At 42.4% G+C, this 21005-nt stretch overlaps 1 protein-coding gene and 1 long non-coding RNA gene across 4 annotated transcripts in view; one reads left to right on the top strand and one right to left on the bottom strand.

Moving 5' to 3' along the window:
• Nucleotides 1-21005, bottom strand: part of DZANK1 (double zinc ribbon and ankyrin repeat domains 1) — a 498878-nt gene that overhangs the window by 117455 nt on the left and 360418 nt on the right.
• The window catches only part of LOC134157221 (uncharacterized), a 72916-nt gene that overhangs the window by 30747 nt on the left and 21164 nt on the right, over nucleotides 1-21005 (top strand). Inside the window, exon 3 of one of the 3 annotated variants that reach the window (XR_009962231.1) lies at nucleotides 2334-2407. The exons of 1 other annotated variant lie outside the window; for it this stretch is intronic. This is a non-coding gene — a long non-coding RNA (uncharacterized LOC134157221). Of the gene's footprint in view, nucleotides 1-2333; nucleotides 2422-21005 lie in introns of all 3 variants that reach the window. One more of the 3 variants, XR_009962229.1, reaches the window with a different exon arrangement.

The following is a 21005-nucleotide window of genomic DNA, read 5'->3' as shown; positions in this document are numbered from 1 at the left end:
ATCATCCAGCCCAACTGTTCCCCAGCACTGCCAAGGCCACCACTAACCCGCGTCACTGAGGGCCTCTTCTACACAATGTGTGAACACTTCCAGGGACGATGATTCCAGCACTGCCCTGGGCAGCCTGTTCCAAGTACTGGCATGAATGGATTTGGCACAGTCCTAGCTATGACAGTGTGTCACAAGTCAGGAGTTCCTGCTCTGGTGAGTGACCTGTTTGCTTGGGCTTGTGCACATGACATGCAAAGTTCAGACAAACTGTAAGCCTCAGTTTTACTGCATAATCTGAGGCTCTGTGCCAGTTTGGGTTTGGCAAATATTGCCTACTCCAAAACCTTGAACCACTCAGCACATGAAGAAAGCACTGCCAAGGCAGCTGGAGATAAGCCCTGGCCACCTTACCCTAAACCCTGTTAAGTGCCTCTAATAGCAAACTGATTAACCATCACAGTTTAGGCATTTGTATTGAACTGCTGACATCCCAGGTGAATGAACAAGTTAATAAGGTTTCCTGATTTATGCATTTGTCTGTGTGTTTTAAGTACGAGGCTTTTATCTCCATGGCGTTTGAGTTGCCTCAAAACAGCACTGTTCCTCATCCTGTATTTACAGTCACCTAATTAGTGTAGGAATTTCTTATACACAAGACAACTGATATATCACTTCTGTCCTTATTGGCTTTGTAGATCTATTTAGGCAGGCATAGATTTCTACTTGTGGATATAGAGTCAAGTAGGTTGAAAAAGACCTTTAATATGACTGTGTATTTCAGTGATGACAGTTCTCACTGTAACTGTTCCTGCAGCTCGGAGCTCTGCCAAACAAACCTGAAGTCATCTTACTGATGTACTCTGCCACTGATACCACTAGCATGAAGGTCTTGTCAAAAATAATGAAAACACGCCTGCTTCCTGCACTATGCTCCATGCAGTATGCTCCACTCAGTATGTTTCTGATGTTATGGCAGTATTAATTACATAGAAGTGAGAGCTATCTTTGTTATATGGCCTTATTTTAACTTAAAGGGAAATTCTTCTCCAGCTGGATCTTTATGACCTTAAGTCAGTTGCCTCTATGTTTTAAACCTGAGTTTCTTCACAATTATTATAGTTTTGGAGGAGAGGAAAGAGGAAGCTTTAAAGTTTGGAAGTTGGAGGTTGTTTTTTTTGGTTCATTGTAGTGTTTTGTTTTAGTTTAGGAAGAAACTTTTTTTGGATGCACCTGCTCAGTTAGCTGTGAAAAACAGCAGAAGCTGCAGATGATGCTGATCTGCTGTGCAGTAGCATACCCTCTGTGCCCTCAGCACCCAGTGTAGCTTGTTTGGGATTCCTGGCAGGTCTGTCCTGCCTGAGGTAGACTCAGCTATTTCATATTCACCATTGCTTTAAAATGTGCTCCCTGGATTTCTCAGGCTGAGATAGTTAAAGTGATCCTGTGCTGCGTGATGCCCTATCTATTTGCTAAATCCCATCTAAAACTCTCCTTGTTTACAAGCCACCTTGCTTTCTAGTGCTGCCAACCTAAGATGAGAGTGAAAATTAAGCAGTTCTTAAAATTTCCATTCCTGCTAGTGAAGACTGTGAGCAATTCCCATGTGCCACCTGAAGCAGGAGCATTCAGGTGGGTTTGGAAACGCACGCTTTTGCCTTGTCAGGCTGTCATCATGTCTGAAAGATTGACAGGGTATGGTGATGAATAAACATATGGCATTCTGATGTGGTCTCCTTTGAACACAAAGCATGCAAGTAATTCCTGAAATAAAAGAGAAGTGTGGGAGGGGAAAGATGGGGGAGTCAAATCCTGGCTCAGGGGAGTTTATTTCCCTAGGGAAGGAGCCGGGCACTGTGTAAACAGAGGCAAAGGCAGGTAACAAAGCAGAAAATGGACACTCCATCCAGCTCTCTTTGAGGTTCTGTGGCAAAGCTCCAGTTGATGTCCATGGAAGGTGGGTCAGTCCACTTAGACCAGCACTGAAACCTTGCGATGCTCTGGTCACCAGCTGGTGCAGCATTTTAGCTTATGGAACTAAAAACTTGATGGAGAACTTCTCCCCAGGCAGGGAGGAAGGAATCACAGATTTTTCTCTTGCCCATTTCCCATTTAACGATGAGGTGGCTGTAGCTGCTTTGTTGTGTTTCAGCTTGGAGTAGTAGTTTACATAAAATATACAGATTAATAGATGGGTAAGGTTGTAAGAAGAAATCACCCCGTGTCTTAACACAGAGGGCTGCTGAGTAATCCCTTACAGGCGTACAGATAAGACTTGTAAAATAACCCTCTGTGCGTACGTTCTGACTTTCCTATGGAAAGCTGTTCTCTTTTAATTTCCCCAGAGTCTGCAGGTGCACCACTGCCATTTTCTGCAGATAAGCCCACACAACTGTTCAAGGGGAAATTGATGGTGAAGGTAAACGTCCTATGGTGAGCTTCTCAAAATCTGCTACGTGTGACCTTAGCGTTAGAGCTGGATTCTAGCTCTGAACCTTCTGCCCAACCCTCAACTTCTCTGAGGCCCAAGGCTCAATGGCTTTCACAGTTCAAAGATGTAAGGATTTAGATGGAGCTGTTTTCTGTTGATGCTTTTTTAAATGCACTCTCTAGAAGAAGTCTCTGTTGCATGAGGCTGCAGCTGACAGGCACAGGCACGTGTAGTGTGGAAAAAGCCCTGTCCTGCAGTCTGAGTGTTCTCTCATTCAAAATCAAGAATGGTTTCCTCAAAATGTTTTCTAGAAGCATTAAGGGAAGCTTCTCCTGCTCTTTTAGGACCACAACCCTCTCTATTCGCCATTCCATAAACCCTCACCTGTTTGCTTTCTAGGAAATGTATGCACTATTTTAGTACTTGCCTTTTAATGCTTTCTAGGGCTCTATCTGTTTCTTCCAGGATTCTCTCCCTGCTTTTTGATTTTTAGGGAGCTTTCACATTCTGTAGGAGCCCATTATTTTTGCTTCCCCACGAATCCTCCCCTTTTGCTTTACAGCGCTGCTCCTTGGTGCGTTCTAAGGAAACATAAAGCATTCTGAGACTCCCATGACCTGTTTGTAGGAATTATCCACATTTTCTAGGACTCTGCAAGTTTAATTTCTAAGAATTCCTCTTGCTTTACAGGAATTTTCCATGATTTCTGTGGATGCAGCTGGTTTGTGTTCTAGAATTCACCTCTTTAGCTTTCTACAATTTGACCCTTAACACTTCCTAGGACTTTTCCACTTTGAAAGGAATTCATTTACTAGGAATACCAGTCTTTGGCTTTCTAGGAATGGCTCTCCCCTGGTTCCTAAGAAATCCTCATGTCTCCTTTGTGCATTCCCTATCTACCTCTTAGGAACGTCCTTACCTGCTGCCTGTGAATTTTTCTTCTGCTTTTAAGCAATTTCCCATTGCTCTCTAGGCCTGCCTACACTATGAAGGAGTCCTTTGTGCTTTTTAGGCTGAGTTCTTCATTGACTTTGCAGGAATGCCTTATTTGCTTTCTAGTAATATGCCCTCATCTTTCTATGGAGGGTCACTTGTTTTGAGGAAACCCGGATTTGATTCCTGGCATTTCTTCCTTTCTCAAAATTCCCCCATGGCCTTACAGGAAATCCCCCAGTCTAGGGAACGCCTGCTTGATTTCTAGGAAGACCCCCTCTTTTAGACAAATTCAGTCTTATTTCTGGGAATTCCTCTCCGCTTTGTGGGAATTCCCTACTGTGCTCTCAAGGAAAGTCCTGCTTGCTCAAGGAATTTTCTCTTTCCATTCTAGCAGTTCCCCAGTGCTTTCTGGAAGGTCCCTGTGTTCTCTCTAGTCTTTATAACCAGCATCTGTTGGAATGTGGTGTTCTTTTTCCCTTCTTTTTGCCTTGCTGTGAATTCCCTGCTGCTGTCAAGAATCCGTTGCTTGCTTTTCTTAGAAATCCTCATCTGTTTTCTAATAATTCCCCTCTTCCTTCCTAAGAATTCCCCATCTGCATTCCAAAACCTTCCGTGCTCTCTAGAAATTCATTCCTCGTTTACCAAGAGTTCTTCATTTGCTTTCTAGGAATTCCCTGATTATTTCCTAGAGTTTCCTTTCCTGGTGTCTAGTAATTCTCTGTTTGCTTTCAGGAATTTCTTGTCAGCTTCCTAGGAATGACAGATCTGCTTTCTGTGAGTGCCCCATTTCCTCTCTAAAAATTCCCTGATTTCTTTCTAGGAATGTCCCGTTTGCTTTCTAGGGATTCCCTTGTGCTTTTAAGGAATTCTCAGTTTGCCTCTTGGGAGCTGTGCAGTGCTTTCCAGGATTCTTGAGTTTCTCTTGTATGACCTTTCTGTTCAGCTTTGTAGGAATTCCTGTTTTCCTGTGAACTTTTCATGTTTCTAAGAAATCCTCATCAGCTTTCATGGAAACTTTTTTCCTAACTACCTAGGAATTTTCTACATTTCTTAAGAGTTTCCAAATCTGGAATATTCCAAGGAATTCCCCCCTCCCCCCCCCCCCCTTTTTTTTTAAGGACTCTTATCTGGGGTTTGTAGAAAGTGAACTCCTGTAGGAATTCTCTGGTGTCTTCTCTATAGGCTTTATACAGAGATGGGGGGAACCCCAAAATCAATCCCCCAAAACAGCACAGAGTATATAGAATCATAGAGTAGTTAGGGTTGGAAAGGACCTTAAGATCATCCAGTTCCAACCCCCCTGCCACGGGCAGGGACACCTCACACTAAACCATGGCACCCAAGGCTCTGTCCAACCTGGCCTTGAACACCACCATGGATGGAGCATTCACAACCTCCCTGGGCAACCCATTCCAGTGCCTCACCTCCCTAACAGGAAAGAATTTCCTCCTTATATCCAATTTAAACTTCCCCTGTTTAAGTTTGAACCCATTACCTCTTATCCTATCGCTACAGTCCCTCCCCAGCATCCCTATAGGCCCCCTTCAGATACTGGAAGGCTGCTCTGAGGTCTCCACGCAGCCTTCTCTTCTCCAGGCTGAACAGCCCCAACTTTCTCAGCCTGTCTTCATACGGGAGGAGCTCCAGTCCCCTGATCGTCCTTGTGGCCTCCTCTGGACTTGTTCCAACAGTTCCATGTCCTTTTTATGCTGAGGACACCAGAACTGCGCACAATACTCCAGGTGAGGTCTCACGAGAGCAGAGTAGAGGGGCAGGATCACCTCCTTTGACCTGCTGGTCATGCTCCTTTTGATGCAGCCCAGGATACAGTTGGCTTTCTGGGCTGCAAGCACACACTGCCGGCTCATGTTAAGTTTCTCATATACATCTCTTCATATAAAGATATGCTATCCTTATACTGAGGATAAGGGATCTGTGCATATCCCACGTATGGCCAGACTTCTAATGCTTTACAATGCATTTGCTCTAAGTACGGCTTGGTGGTTCTGGGAATTCACTTATTGCAATCTGGCTCTGCGAGCTCATCTTTCATGCCCTTGTTTTTTGTATAGTGGAGCCTCTTTAACTTGAAGCAAATTTGGAAGTCCGTAGTGAGGCAGCTTGTTTGAAATGTTAACGTGCCAAGGCCATTTGTAATTAAATTGCTTAGGTAAGTCCCAAATACAGTAAGTGCTTGGGTCCTTAAGTGTGCTGCTTATGTCTGCTTGGAGCATACTAGAAACAAATAAACCAGTCACTCCAAGTACTTACAGGCTGCATTAATTTAGCTGGGTTTGTGAAACCCAAGCAACTCAGCAAATAAGATTAAATACCTTGGGGTGGTAACTCTGTAGGAAAGCATAGCATCTTCTAATCTCCTTTTCTGATGGACAATGGTATGCTGTCTTGCTGCCTGCAGCATGGGAGATGCGCAGGAGTTGTTCACAAGCCCTGAAACCATAGTGGAAGAAATTTAGGACTTTGCATTTAATCTCATACCAAATCCATGGGTTTTCAAAACCTGACCCTCGTAATGCAAAGCCATAACAAGTTTAAATGTTTTCCTCCCTCATTTCTTTGTCTTTTATTGCTGCAGATGTTTAACTTGAAATTACGGAATGACAATCGGAAAGGTCAAGGTAGCTTTTTGTTATTCACCTGATGCAGTTTTTGTTGTGTTGACATCATACACTGACCACATTGTCAGCTAAAGATAAGTTTTTCTTCATGCACCATTGTCAGCTAAGCCTTCCCTTATCATTTTGCTCAGCTATTTGTTTGGTTATAGTTAAATTATTCAGGCTTGGGTTTGTTGAATCTTTCGGGTCACTGCTACCAAAAAAGATAAGGCAGTTTATTAAGTGTGCACGTACAGTGATGGAAGAAGGCAAGGGGAGTGAGTGTGATAAATGGAGAGTGTGCAGCTTATCTTTATTCATGAAGCCCTTGAGGGTGATGGAAAAAGGGTACCAGAAATCCACGCAGGCTGGTGACTCATCCAGCCATATTTAACTTTGTTCGTCCTGGTTGCCTCAGCTAATGCACACATGAGGCTGTGCCAAGCCTTGTACTTTGCCTACCTTGCATTATTAATGCTCCCAGAAGGGGTTACGTTTGTCTACTGCTGGCTGGGGTGAGACTGGCACTGCTGCATCTCTGCTGGATGCTGCATGTGGAGCTGTGACATTGCAGCTCTATGAATGTTAGTACTGAGCAGGCACAGCTGCGGCAGAGCAGGTTCTAGTGTTTTCCAGTGCTGCCAATGGCTGTGTTCCAGAAATACAGCCCTCCTGAGTTCTGGTATATTTAATTAGGAAGATCATGACAAATGCACAGATGAAAAACCAAATCCAACTGCTGCTATGCATACTGTGGCCTATTTATGTTAGGGAAGAGACAGATGATCCTTTGGAAGTTTAGGTAATGGCCTTGCTATTTATTTACAAACAAATGTCCCCTGCTACATAATACTTCGGAATAGGTAATAACCTTTGGATATGAGGTTTTCATAGCCAGGTTATGCAAAAGGCCTGTAGGGACAGGACAAGGGGCAATGGCTTTAAGCTGACAGAGGGGAGAATCAGATGAGGCATTAGGAAGAAATTCTTCCCTGTGAGGGTGCTGAGGCCCTGGCACAGGGTGCCCAGAGAAGCTGTGGCTGCCCCATCCCTGGCAGTGTTCAAGGCCAGGTTGGACGAGGCTTGGAGCAACCTGCTCTAGTGGAAGGTGTCCCTGCCTGTGGCAGGGGGTTGGAACTGCATGAGCTTTAGTGTCCCTTCCAACCCAAACCAGACTGGGATTCCATACATGTAATGCAGTAATCCTGTAATAAATTTGTGCTAGTGTATTATGCTTGGTATAATTCCAATAAAGGCAGATGAAGGAGGCAGTAATGTAAATCAGAACAATTCCTTCTAATTTAAGAGGAATTTGAAGCTGCCAAAAATGCTGCCTTTCCAAGAGCAGAAACTATGAGCACATATGTTCAATAGGTTAATGCAAGACAGAACCCTAGTCTGCATGCCTTTCCCAAAAGAGTTCTGAAGGAAACCAAGAGGATTACCTCCATGTCAGTACAGTACTGCCAACATCAGGCTTTCCCAGATCACAAGAACAGCTTTAGAGTCAATACAATTGTAGTGGGTTTTTCATTTTTGTTTCTTTTTTGCCCCAAGAGCTCTCTCATAACAAATGGTTGGTTTGAATTTTTAACCTTTCTAAACAATGAGGTCTACAAATATACCCTTTTTTTTCTTAACAAAGAAAGGAAAAAACTAAGATAGGTTGACAACAGGCCTCCAAGGAAGACACAAAATATCATGAGGTGTGATAAAACCGGGGGTAGCTGGTAATGCTGCCCTTATTAGTTTTGTGTGTACATTCCTTTGGGTTTAAAATATACCAGTACTTGTCAGAAATCCAATTGCTTGGGCTATTGTGAATCTGAATTTCACCAGCACTCTTTCCCTCCCCAAGGCTGATGCTGTCACTTTGTTAGATATTTTGTTATTGGGGGTTATGGCAGGCACATGCACAGGACTATTTCAAGCCCATTTCTCTATACTGCTGCAATATTGGGTCTTCTAGGTACAAGAAGCAAATCTTTGCTTGTCTTTATTTCATCCCCATCTGTTACTAATGCAAAATGACTGAAAAAGTCGATTTTTAATTAAAAGTGAAAAAACAACAGGGTCGATACGTGTTAAGATGTATTTGGTTTAGGTCGCACTTCACCCAGACATCAACGTTTCATGCTGAATACTCAATGGCTGCTATTGTGTAGCAGATCAGCATGTCTTGGGCAGTAATTTTGCCTAATGAGGTGGGTAATTCAGATAAGAGGTAAGTGGTCAACCAGGCAAGTAACAGCCAATTTTTAATTGCCATGAGAAGTGTTTACAAGATTACATACATCAGAGGGCTATGACGTGACGGGAGACTTTGAAGAAGTGTGCTCCATAAAACAAGCCTATGGTCTTCTTGCAACAGCTGATATTCTCCAGGCTGTTAGGAAGGTGAGGTGTGGCTGCCCCATCCCTGGCAGTGCTCAAGGCCAGGCTGGAAGGGACTTGGGGCAACCTGGTTTAGTGGAAGTTGTCCCTGCCCATAGCAGGGAGCTGAAACTGGATGAGCTTTAAGGTCCCTTCCAACCCAGACCAGTCTGTGACTCTGTATTTTTAAAACAATAGTAAAATCAATTGTCTTTCAAACAGATGCTAAAGAACATCTGGCTGTTGGTCTTTGGTGTTTATCTTCCTTTAAAATGCATAAGATTCCTCACCTCGCAGTGAAAAGGCCCCAAAGAGCTTTGTGGAGATGATGCAGCTTGTATATGGAAGCAATAGCTATTAGATATTAATGGCCTGATTTGTCATTAGGTGATTAGTACAGCACACCCCAATTGTGACAACCAGATGTTTGTCACATCCCCGCTAGCGTACTTTGTCTATAAGGTAGCAGGAAGGAGGGAAGAGCAGTGAGACATTGCTGTGGAGGAAAACAGCTACTTCATATTAAACAGTTATAAACGGCCTGCTAGAATGAGTGCCTGTCTCCTGCTTCAGCCTGAGCGTGCTTCTAAATCAGCGGTACAACAGATGCCCTTCCTGTGCCAGATTCTGTGTGTAAATTAAGAACAGAAGTAGCATTGATTGTAGGGAAAATGATAAAGCTTGAAATTACTCTGTGTGGATCTGAGCACTGCTTGCCAGCAGTGCATATACGTATTTCAGGTTGAATCAGGCCCTTCGGGTCTGGCCTGGCAATGAAGGACAGAACTAGATGATCTTTAAGGCCCCTTCCAACCCAAACCACACTGATTCTGTGACAGTGAACACATCCAATGTGAGTGACTAATCATAGAATTGTTAGGGTTGGAAAGGACCTTAAGATCATCTAGTTCCATTTCAAATAACCTTGATAAACCTACTAAGCAATTATTATGCTCGAAGTTGACCCCTCAATATCCTTTCCTGCTCACCACCACGGTGATGTCCCCATCCCTTAACTCTTCTTTCTCCAGCCGTTTTAAGTTGGCTCTGCAGGGCTGAGTTCAGGCTGTGGGGCACCACAGAGCTCTTGCTGCTGTGACACTATTGCTGGTGTAAATGATGGGTGGAAGAATGATGGTTGCTGCAATTGGTATGCAAAATGTTTGTCTACAAGCTGAGTGACTCATTAATTACAGGCTATAAAATGCTACTTTGCTTCTCCTGCCCCTCTCAATCTAATTTGTAGGCATTTAACTCAGCCTTCTCCAGATAATGCATGGATGGAGACAATGAAAAAATACTCAATAAAATCACTGGTTTAGCTCTGCCAATTTGCCTCATCTCTGAAGTGACCCCTCAGGAGTGCAGCTGAAATATAAAACTAAGCTGGGGGAAGGATTGTCATTGACAGTTTCTGATAGATGAGCATTGTTTGTGCTGCTGCTTCTTTCTTACTCCTTGAAAGTGGGATTACTTCTGTTTACATGCTAAAAATGGGTTTGATCTTATTGATAATTTATCTATGTTGCCATATATTATTTTTGCCTTGAATTTCTCAGAGGGTGAAACCTTCACAGCATCCCTAGGCAACCTGCTCCACTGTTTGACCACTCTCACAGTAAAAACTAATTTATGTGTTTAGATGGCATTTCATGTCTTTTGTGCCCCTTATGTCATGTCCTGTCACTGGACACTACTGAGAAGAGCCTGGTTCCCTCTTCTTTGCTCCCCCTTGTCAGGTATTAATAAAAACTGAGATCCACGGCCCAACAGTCCCAGCTCTCTCAGCCCCTCCTTGCAGGGGAGATGCTCCGGTCCTTTCCTCATCTTTGTGGCCCTTTGCTGGAATTGCTCCAGTAGGTGCATGGTCCCAGCACTCCAGCTGTGGCCCCACCAGCACTGGGTTATGAGATGGGATTACCTTACCTACCTTGACCTGCTGGCAGCCCTGGTAATGCAGCCCAGGCTGCTGTTGGCTGCCTTTGCCAGAAGGGTGCTTTGCTGGCTCTTGGGCACCATTACTTTTTGGGCAAATTGCTTTTACTGCTGCTTCTTTCCACTTCTATATCTCTTCCTGGTCTAGATGAAACAATGGGCGTGTTTGTTTCACGTCATCATCCTCGTGTTTTTGCTCTAAGTTTTTGGAGCCACTGAGCCTGGTTATCAAACACAACAGGACTCGGCTCTAGTAGACTCAAACCTTAATGTCGGAAGTGACTAAATGAGGCAGAACACACAGGCAAATACCCATCACTAGGAGAATGGAAAAGGGCAGCTTCTGAGGGATTGTATATTGTGTTAACTGTTTTTCTTTCCTGCTAAATTAATGGAAGTCTACATGATATAGTTAATTAACGCCTATCAAAGTAGCTTAAAAAGGGCAGGCTGAAGAATCTTTGAGTAGCATCGTTACTCAGAAACTTCGAACACTGAAGTTTGTCACAAAGACCTCACCTGACAACATGCACATGCTGTCTAAGGTGAAAAAACTGCCTAGAGTTTTACTTGCAGTAAACCAAGAAAGTCTAGTCAGAGGTGAATTCTAAGATAAAATATTGCCTTCAAGTTGGACAAAGCCTTGAGTGACATGGTTTAGTGTGAGGTGTCCCTGCCCATGGCAGGGGTTTGGAACTAGATGATCTTAAGGTCCTTTCCAACCCTAACTGTTCTACGATTCTGTGATTCTAAGTGTTTTTTATGGGTTCTTATATGAGCACAAGGTACTAAAGTCAGCAAGTTTTTATTACTTCTGATGTGCAATTGTGTTAGCTGTACACAGGGAGAGTTTGTGCTGTTGTCTGCAGACTGATAAGCTCCATCCCCACAGGGCTGTGCTGCTGTGTGTCCCATAGATGTAACTCCTTAAGGTGAACACATATTTTGCTTGAATCTTAATCTTACCAGACAGATCAAAGTAAAACCAGCTTTACTTAGTCTTTCTTTACTGAAAATCAAACTGTAAAAGTACCTATGATTCATCTTGGGTTGCCAAGTGCTTACACAACAGCGTGTTAGAGATAGTAGTGCATTTAGGGTACAAAAGGGATACAGAAACTTGAATGTACCTAACAAACATCTGTCTGGTTCACTGCTTGACAACAAGAAAATTAAAGAGCTCAAGACTTTGTGCTTGTTTATCTGAGAATCAGAGCATTGTTCAGGTTGGAAGGGTCAGCAGGCTGCCCACGATTCCATAGATGGAAAATCTATATGGTCCCTGGGAAACCTGTTCCTGTGTTTGACCACCATCACAGTAAAAAATAAATAACTCTTATGGATTCTAAGAGGAAAAGATGGAATCAAGGGACTTTTTCCTTTGTACTTCTGTAGCAAGTTCCTTGTTTTGACTACATTGAATGTCATTCTTGTTTCTCCAAGTAGGAAAAGTTACGGTAGATCCACTGACAGTTATGGAAGTATAACTGAAAAGCAGTGCATAATTTCTAAGGTGACGATAAATGCTTGGAAAACTGTGTGAGAAGCACTGTATATAAAAAGATCTTTTTCTGAATGGATTTTAGAGCTAGATTTAGAGGAACCATACTGATTTCAGGCCCAGTTAAATGGAATAACAGGCTGAACAGATTAAGTGTTTATGTCCTTTAAGATAAACTCATGGCAGTATCGCTTGTACTTGTAACCTTCAAAGTGGGACAACAGCAGAATGCTCAGAGAAGCTTTTCCAATCTGTTTCACTCTCATATGTGCTAATCCCTCTTGTTTACTAACAGTACTTTAAAAAAAAGGCCAGCTTCAACTGAGAAATCCTTGGGTCTTTTAAGAAATAAATCCCTATTTTTTTGGTGGTGTTTTGGATTTTATAGAACAACATATGATTTGTGTTCATGTCCCATTTCCGTTCATTGCCCATCAGCCCCATGAGCTTCCAAAGAGGAGAGCAAAGGTGTAGTTCCCTTCCATTTTTTTGAGGTAATTTTGGACAACAAAGTTGGGCTGCACTGGGCTTCTCATGGAGGGTGGTGATGCTCTCGTGCACTGTGAATTTATCAGGGGAGATTTTATAAACTCGTGCTGCACCAAGCCAGCATAGCCCTATTGTTATTGAGGGCATTGCAGCAGGGATTTACTGCAGCTGAAATCTGGACTCGTTTTCTTTTATTAAATAGATTGCCACACCCCTTGACAATGGCTATCAAGAGCTTATTCTTTGAGAAACAAAATGTGTCATTTGTGTGTCAATGACAACATGCGCTGCCTGCATTTCAAAACTCCTCAGGAGTGTTCAGAACTGCCGCCTCTCTGGGTGAGAAAGTTGTGCTGATAAATACAATGTGCTCAGAGTTCTGCCTTACAGGAAGAACTTGATGCCCTGTACATGTGATGTTCTTTATTTACTGATGCTCCTGGTATTTTGAAGCATGTCGCATTCTGAAATGTTGATGTGTAGGAGTCATTTATCTCTGCCTGGTTATGAATGGTACATAGGCAGTGATAGGCAAATGGGACTGACTGCTTGGGATTATTTTGGGTGTGTAAATGTACAGCAAACAGGAAAAAAAAAAAGCTCTATGGGGTGGTGTTGGCTTTTCTCCTGTATAGAAACAGGACCCAGTTTCAGTCTCTTTACACAGGAAGTACAAGCATGCACACAACTACTGTAGTTGCACAGGAGCAGAGGGTCAAACGGAAGACACAAAACTATCATAAACTCCACTATCAGGCAGGGTGGCATTTGTGAGCGTGAAGCTGGATTCGCATCAAGGTCTTCCTTCCTAAGGGAGGTAGTTAAAGCAGCAAGATTCTCCCTTTAGATTTCCTCTTTGCATTCCAGTATTTCAATGTCGGCGCTGGTTTAATTTGCTAATTTAAAGTTTAAATGTAAGCGCACTTAGTTACCTGATAAAACAGTTTTCCTAGTGATGCACGCTCCTTTCTTTCTCTTCTGTGTGCTGATCTTCCTTCCTGTAAGCCGTACAACTGAAGCAGACAGCAAGCAGATTTCCACCTAAGCTCCAACTTTCCAAGGAAGTTCTCCTGCAGGGACCAGGTCTAATCACAAAGCTAAAGGCTCTGTCACACCAGTGGAAGTGTGTCACCTCTGCCCAGTGAACACTGGGAGGGTTGGGTGTGAGGTAGGACTGGGTGCAGAGTTCTTCAGTCAATTTGGATCATGTGAAGGCATTGCTTAACACCCTGTGGGCAAGAAAATATCCCCAGGCACAATTGTTTGTTATGTGACATTAAGACTCTTAATGTAGCTGGCATTATGTTTTCAGGAAGATTCAGCAAATCATAAACTGGACAGAACGAAAAACATAAGGGCAGGTTAAAAAGCAAGCTTCCCAGTCTGCAAACCCAGATGGAGTAATAACTGGGCTGTGTCTTTCCCTGGCAATGTGAACAGCCTGCACAGGGCTCTCTTTGCTGTATTCCCAACATTTATGTTTCTTGTATGTGACTGAATAGGAACAAGGGACTCTGAAGCCAGTATTATAGGTATTGAAATGCTCTTTATTTTGTCTAGAACAGTCTTTCCTGTAACATATTCTTGATAGGGTCCTGTGGGTTGGGCTATATTTCATCCATAGCTGTACAAAAGGGAGCATTACAGTCCTTCAATCCTACTAGCAACCCTTGAGCTACAAATTTATGTTCCAGAGTTGTTGAAAGGCAGGTTAGGTCCGTTTGGTGCCTGAAAACCAGTGGTTACCTGATGACTGATCCACTGCATGAAGTCCTTCCTATGGAACAGCAGAAAGTCATGTGGCATGCTCAGCTTGATTAGTTCCGTTACTTACCACAGTGGTAACTGCTGAATGATGCCAGTGAACACTGCTAGCTTATGCAGTCAGAGAGATGTTTTCTAAAAAGCTAATAAATGCATGACAAGGGTGATTCAGCTACTGCTAATCATGTCAGAGCCATAAAGAAATGTCTATTGGTCTAATGTATGTGTGCTGTTCAACATGAAATTAAAAAGTGTCACAAAGTCATAGAATCCCAGACCGGGCCGGGTTGGAAGGGACCTTAAAGCTCATCAAGTTCCAACCCCCTGCCACGGGCAGGGACACCTTCCACTAGACCAGGTTGCTCCAAGCCCCTGCGTCCAGCCTGGTCTTGAACACTGCCAGGGATGGGGCAGTCACAGCTTCTCTGGGCACCCTGTGCCAGGGCCTCAGCACCCTCACAGGGAAGAACTTCTTCCTAATGTCTCATCTCGGTCTCCCCTGTTTACATTTGAAGGGTGCTCAGAGGTGGGGTAAAACAAAAAAGAAGAAAGAAGGTGGGGCTGGGGAGTGAGGGAACAGGAATGGGGATGACACTCAGTGAACCCAAAAGGCAAAATGAAGTATTCAGCTAACTAAAAAACTGGTTTAGAATAGCATGCTTGTGTATGTGGACTTGTGATGTTAAGGTAATGTACAGAAATGAATTGGTCCAAAAATGGTTTCTTTCAGTTTATTACTAATAATTGCATTTCATAAATGGTGACATATGTTTAGAAAGCCAAAATCCCGTCTTTTTGCTGCCTCTGTGTGTTGCTGTGAAGAAGGTGCTTCCTGCAATATTCACTGCTTTTTCCTGAGGCTTTCTCAGCACAGCAGAGATGCAGGGGCACAGGGCAGAATGTCTCCCTTAGCTGTGGATGGCAGCATGACTTGCAGAGTTCCCAAACTGCTTAAAGCATTATACTCAGGCTTAGGCTGACAAGGCTCCTAGATCTGTGGTCCATGGCAGGGAGTGCTTTTGTCTGACATTAATTTCTTTGGGTAAAGAGAGGCTTTGGCACAAACCACCGAGAGTTGAAGATGATGATCTGGCTGGAATTTTTTAAAGGCAATTTTTAGCTAATTAGTTTTATTTGCCCTAGAAACAATAGATATTCAGAGAAATACTAATATTTCTAACCTTTCATTCCGTTTTAGAGTACAAGCTGGGACTTGCTCCAAAATACTGGCATTTTCAGAGGAATGAGGAACACTGTTGCTGTCTTCCACTGGCTGAGCTCATCATGATCCTTGCAGCTTCCTCTTTCCTTTCTGATTTGATGCTGCCCTAATAAACACTGCCTAGTGCGAGAGATGCTTCTTTCTTCTCCCAGTTTTCTCTGTAGCCTCAACTCCTCCATATTCAAGCATTCTGTGCCCTTGCAAATGGCATAAGCTGGGCTTGTCCCACTTGGAACCGAAGCTCATTTGGGTGTACTCATAACCCTGCCATCTTTTGCTGTTGCCATAATTCTCAGTGTTTTTCTCCTATCCTGAACTACATGGTATGTCAGTTGTACATCAATTCTATTTTTCCACTGGAATGTCAATTCCATTGGTATGTCAATTCTTCCATTGGAAGGATGCAAAGGACTTGTGTACCTTATCACGGTGCTGTGGCATAATGAGTCTGTGGCTTCGCGTGTGTCCATTGCCAGTGTGAACTAAACCAAGCACTTTAGTTAGTTTGATTGCATGTCTGAGAGTAGAAATGACTTGTCTTTGCAAACATCCAGAGTTGTTTAAGATGCAATTGCTTCCTGGGTACCTTAAAACCATTTACTGGTTATTCCTAGTCCTGTCATATTAGAAGCTGGTTGATCTTTATGACTGGCCCAGTTTTCTTCATGGCAAACCCAGGTGCTTTAGGGCCTAATGAAACTGGGTTAAACCAGACAAGTGTTTTTACATTTCAAAGTTACTGAATGTGGACCTGCATTTCTGTCACACTTAGCTCTGGGGTCACTGAAGCTTTCTACTTAGTGAGAGATTAAAGTTCAGAGTAGAAGCAGAAGAAGGGATTGTGTCTTTGCCCTGCATGGAAGCTTAATGATGATAAAACTTCCCCAATTCTTACTGAAACAAATGAATCTAGTTAGTAAGTGCAGGAGCAGGCCCTGGAGATGTGTGATCCAGGCTGGGAAGATTTGAAGCCCCACGTCAATCAGTTCAAAGTTTAGAAAACTGCACTAAAGTGCTGCTGTTTGGTCATTTCGGGATCCTCTTGTGAGGTGTAGCTACTTTATTTCTGTGATGATTTCCACAATGGTGGCGTTTTACCTTTTGGAGGCTTCACTGAAGTGTTGCATAATATTTTGAGGTTTAGATTGTAAGAAGTATTAGAAAAATACAGCTATTTGTAACATTGGTTTATTATGTAGACAGTTAAATGTCTGTTTTATCAGATGTCTAGTACATGTTGTTACAGTAGAATTGTGTATCATTATTGTGCTGTACAATGTACAATGATAGTCAAACAAATCAGTTTGATAAGCCACAGTTCAGTTTATGCTTAAATGCATATTAAAAATAACAAAGTTAAGAGGAAATGTTCCTTATCTTACAACTGATCTAGAAGCCACTTTGTTTATTAGTGGTAACTGCTGTTTACAAGTGTTTCTGGCATTATAGCACAGGAAACCAAACTAAAAGGTTTTAGTATACCTTTGTGCATCTGAGCTCTATGAAAGATGATTTCACAGAATCATAGCATTGACTTCAAAAGATACTTCTGTGCAGCTGGTACGAGAACTGTGTGCATTTGTCTGAATCATTCTGGTGTAGGGACTGAGCAAGAGACTGTTATTGAAAGAAGAAATTATTTAGTTCTGTGTAAGCAACAGAAGCTTGGCCAAGGGCTGACTGGAGCAGGAGAAGATTTCTTTAAGCGAGCAAGAGAGAAAACTGTTTCCTCTAGCAAACTTCCAAATTAATATAATTTGAAAGGAGGTGTGCTTACTGACTTTCAGTAGGGACTTGAAATCTTTATCAGTGATTGATGAAGAATATGTTGAACCTACTGAGATTGCAGGTTGTATTTCCAAGCATTTTAAATTAAGTAAGCACAATTCTTTTTCTGGCACTTTGTCTGTCTTCATAAAAATTCCATGTATATCTGTATACCTTCCAGGGAGGAACTGATTTGTAAAGGAGTTCTATACAACCAGCTGAAAAAAAAGCAGCTCGGCTAAGATGATGCGAGGAAGAAGGAAACGGGGACAGAGGAGATAGCTTCTCTCTGTGGCAAAGAAGATACTCCAGCTGAGAAACTCAGGTTTTCTGTTCATGCTCCAAATAAAATACACTTCCCATCTCCTTATGAGGTTAGATTCAAACTTATCCGATGACATTGAGAAAGAGGTGTCTACACCGCTGTATGAGTCATGCATATCAAGTAGCCATGCAGCCTCACTGGCATTTTTCCCATTTACTTTTTTTTTTTAAAGTCAAAATTGATTTCTCGGGATATTTGTATGTGTGTGCACACCTGCTTTTAATAGACAAACCTTAGACCTTCATGCCATAAAGCTTTGGCTTTAAGCATGTTTTCATCCTCTATTCCTTCCCCCTCCTGCTGAATTAATATAGGTTTGTGCAGTCTGTTTTCCTAGGTCATGCAATATTAATGTAGAGCCCTTCTATCTACAGCTTCTTCTCTCTTGCTATCATCCTTGCTTAATATTTCTGCAGTATGCTCCTGGTTCATAGGTGTCAGCATGCAAATTCAGTGCCAGAAACATGTAGTGTTAATTCCAGAATAAGCAACTCCCACAATAAAGAGCTAACTTGCATGCAAAAATCTGAGAAAGTAACAGATTGTATGAGGAAAAGTATGAGACCAAAGTCTTTTTAAGGGATCCCAGAGGGCTGGAAGACCCCTATTAGAAACACACCGCCTGTGAAATGAAATCAAAAGAGTGAATGGCTCCCAGAAACCCATTAGGAATAAAGCTGTCAGAAATATTTGCAGAGGCACTGGAAGGGCTTTGTCCCAGGGACCGTGTGCTGTGCTCTTTGCCTGAATTTCACACTCGAGACCTTCAGCTGAGAATGTTTTGCCCTAATCCAGTCTTGACTGATCCACCAATGGAGTTAAAAAGAAGTATTGGCTAATAATCAAGAAGGGCATGAGGTACAGCAATATGTCAAGAATAGCTGCTTTGAAATGCAATAGAAGTACTGAAGAGTTCAGCAGCAAAGTAAGATAGACATAATCCTGCATCCTGGAGAAGGCAGAACCTGACAGTGATTCTACAAAAGTATTGTGATTTCTTAAAAGCTTGAAAATGAGAAGTTGAAAGGTTTTGATGATCAGCCACATTTCATGAATGGGTACAAGAAAGAGCTATTTCTGGCTGTGTACGTTGCAGGGAGGAAAAGCTGTGATGGTGTCTGCCTTTCAGGAGAGAATATTGTTGAGAGAAAGATGTGTTCTTCTGGTAGATGTAATAAAAGGGCAACGACTTTCCTATTTGTGTCAATGAAAATGGAACAAAGCTCTGCTCTCCATACAGCACTTAAAGAACTGTTGCCCTTTGAGTTTGGGATTCTGATTCTTGAATGCAGGTCTGATGTGCAGGCTTTAATCTGTGCCAGAGATATCTTGGGAGCAGAAGCAGAAATATCCTTTGGAAGCATTGGATATAATATTAATTTGAGTGGGGATGGAGGGTAGTAACACCTCCTGAGCAGTTAGGAAAATTCTGGAAGGCAGTAGTGCAGGGCTGCACATTCAGATCTTGGTTAGAGCTCTTGGTTCAGCCACACTCTGGAAATGGTTTGCAGAAGGTCAGAAACTCGGAAAGTATGTGTGTCTGTGTATGTTTCTGAGAGGCAAGCATTGTTCATACCATCAAACCCAGAAATGTCGTAGTAGTAGTCTCTGACCATTACAGGAACTATGTGGTTTTATCTTAAAATCATCTACTGGTTCATTTTTATGGGTTACTAGTCCCTCTGGCGATTATGTGAAATGCAAGACGTTTTAGCATCTGCTTCTTTTGAGTCAGTGGTCTATCCTGATTTCTGGGTTTAGCTCTCCATTCTTCTGTATTTTCTCAGAAGAAGTTCTCCTTGCATGCTGATGGTGGCAATGCACTCCAAAAGAGGAAGTGTTTTTGGAACCCTTGGGTGTTATCTGTGCTGCACCTTTCCAGATGGCTCAAAACCCTGGACACTGGTATAAGGTATTTTCAGAGAGGAAATTATTTCACTCATTTCAGCTTTTCTGGTAACGAATTATATCGAGAGTTACAAGCTGAGAATTGCCTGCCCTGAATAGTCCAAACTTTGATCTTAAGCTTTTTTAGCTGTTATTCCTGTGGAGTGCAGCTACTTTGCTGCCTCATGCTGATAACCCCGTTGCATGTCAAGGACTCGTAACCTGAATAATCGGTTTCCTAGAGATGTACCCAACAAGCTTTGCCTTAAAATTTCACATTTGGAAAAGGGTAGAAAAAAATTCTCACACTGGCAAGTATTTTAAATTAAGAATAATAGGGATGTGGATATAGGGACAGTGGGAATATCCTTCTAGTGCCTTGACAAATGAGCACTGCCAGGACACCTCTGGCATTTGGTCCTATAGCACGTGGAACTTGTGTGCTTGGCTGGGTATGCTGATAATCCAGATGGTTACAAGAATTTTCTAGGAGATAATCCTCCATCCTATAGAAAGGAATTTAGTAACCAGAATCCAAACTATTTTATCGACTTTGAATAGGGCCATGGTGTCCACAAATTTCCATGATATGGTTGGGCTGAAATCTCTGCTCTAGATGAAGAGAAAAGCAGTTATTAGGTAGTTACCCCCTTATGATAGCATCACACACTAATATTGAAGATTTAACTGAACCACTGTACAGCCTGAAGGATGTGCTTTTAAATGATAGAGAAATAGGAGGTGCATTCTGGCTTATGAATTGGACACTATCAGCTGAGGCAAAATTCCCATTTCATTCATGGATGAATAGGGAATAATTTTTGTAAGAGAATAGTGATGTATGAATCAAATGTTTTTACTCTTACTGACAGGACAGTCTCTGTAATTACAGATGGGCTGTGCTTCAGTTGCCTTACACTTTCAGCTAATGATACTGTGTATTAGTGATTTTGTTGTATCTGCAGGAAGTGCTTTGAGGCTGCAGTTCTGCAGAATGACTGCATATCCTGGAGTCTTGCACTGCTAAACTGAAGTCTTTCTGACTTGAAAATTAGGCCCCTAGTGCTGCAAGTGATTAGTGCAGAGTGATTATTTGTACCACAGAAAAATATGAATAAACTTGTGACAACGTGATTTCTTTGACACATTGTCTGTGTATATAGACAGCAGCTATTTTAGTATGAGATATGGGGAAGAAGTGTTTTGGGCTTTTAGAAGCATTTAGAAAATGCTGGTATGTGACAGAAAGTGAAGGCTTAAGAGTTTATATATTTGAAAAGGATGTTTCCAAAGATGATGATGCAGTTGGGGAAGAGGCAAGCTACATAATGTAAAACTCTTAAAATGACAGTCCTCCTTCACAAGGCCTCTCCAAAGGGCTTATAGGAGACAAAAAGATGATCTATGCTAGGTCTCAGAAGAGATGCTCCAGTGCAGGGAGCACAGTCCAGGACCAGAAGGCAGGAAAGGGAAAATGCAGGGGTATGCAGTGGGAGGGTGATGAATAGAAATTTGATGCTCGTGACAGATGCTATTGCAGCAGGGACAGCATGGGGCTAGAACTGCCTAATTGTCAGTAAGGACCTTTAACCGCAATGCTGGATGCAGGGGACTGAGCAGATGCTAACAACTTCAGCATTGACTTTGAACTGCAGCCTTATCTTTATGGAGTGAAGTTTGCTTTCCGGATGGTTAAAAAATAACATATCTGACCTTTTATTTTACAACCCTTAAATTCTGAAAAAAAACCCTGCTTCTGCTTTCTATAC

Source organism: Pezoporus occidentalis, unplaced genomic scaffold (assembly GCF_034315485.1).
Source record: "Pezoporus occidentalis ecotype Australia unplaced genomic scaffold, CSIRO_AGI_Poc_V1 ctg93, whole genome shotgun sequence".
Lineage (NCBI taxonomy): Eukaryota > Metazoa > Chordata > Aves > Psittaciformes > Psittacidae > Pezoporus > Pezoporus occidentalis.
This window is presented reverse-complemented; position numbering and strand designations above follow the sequence as displayed.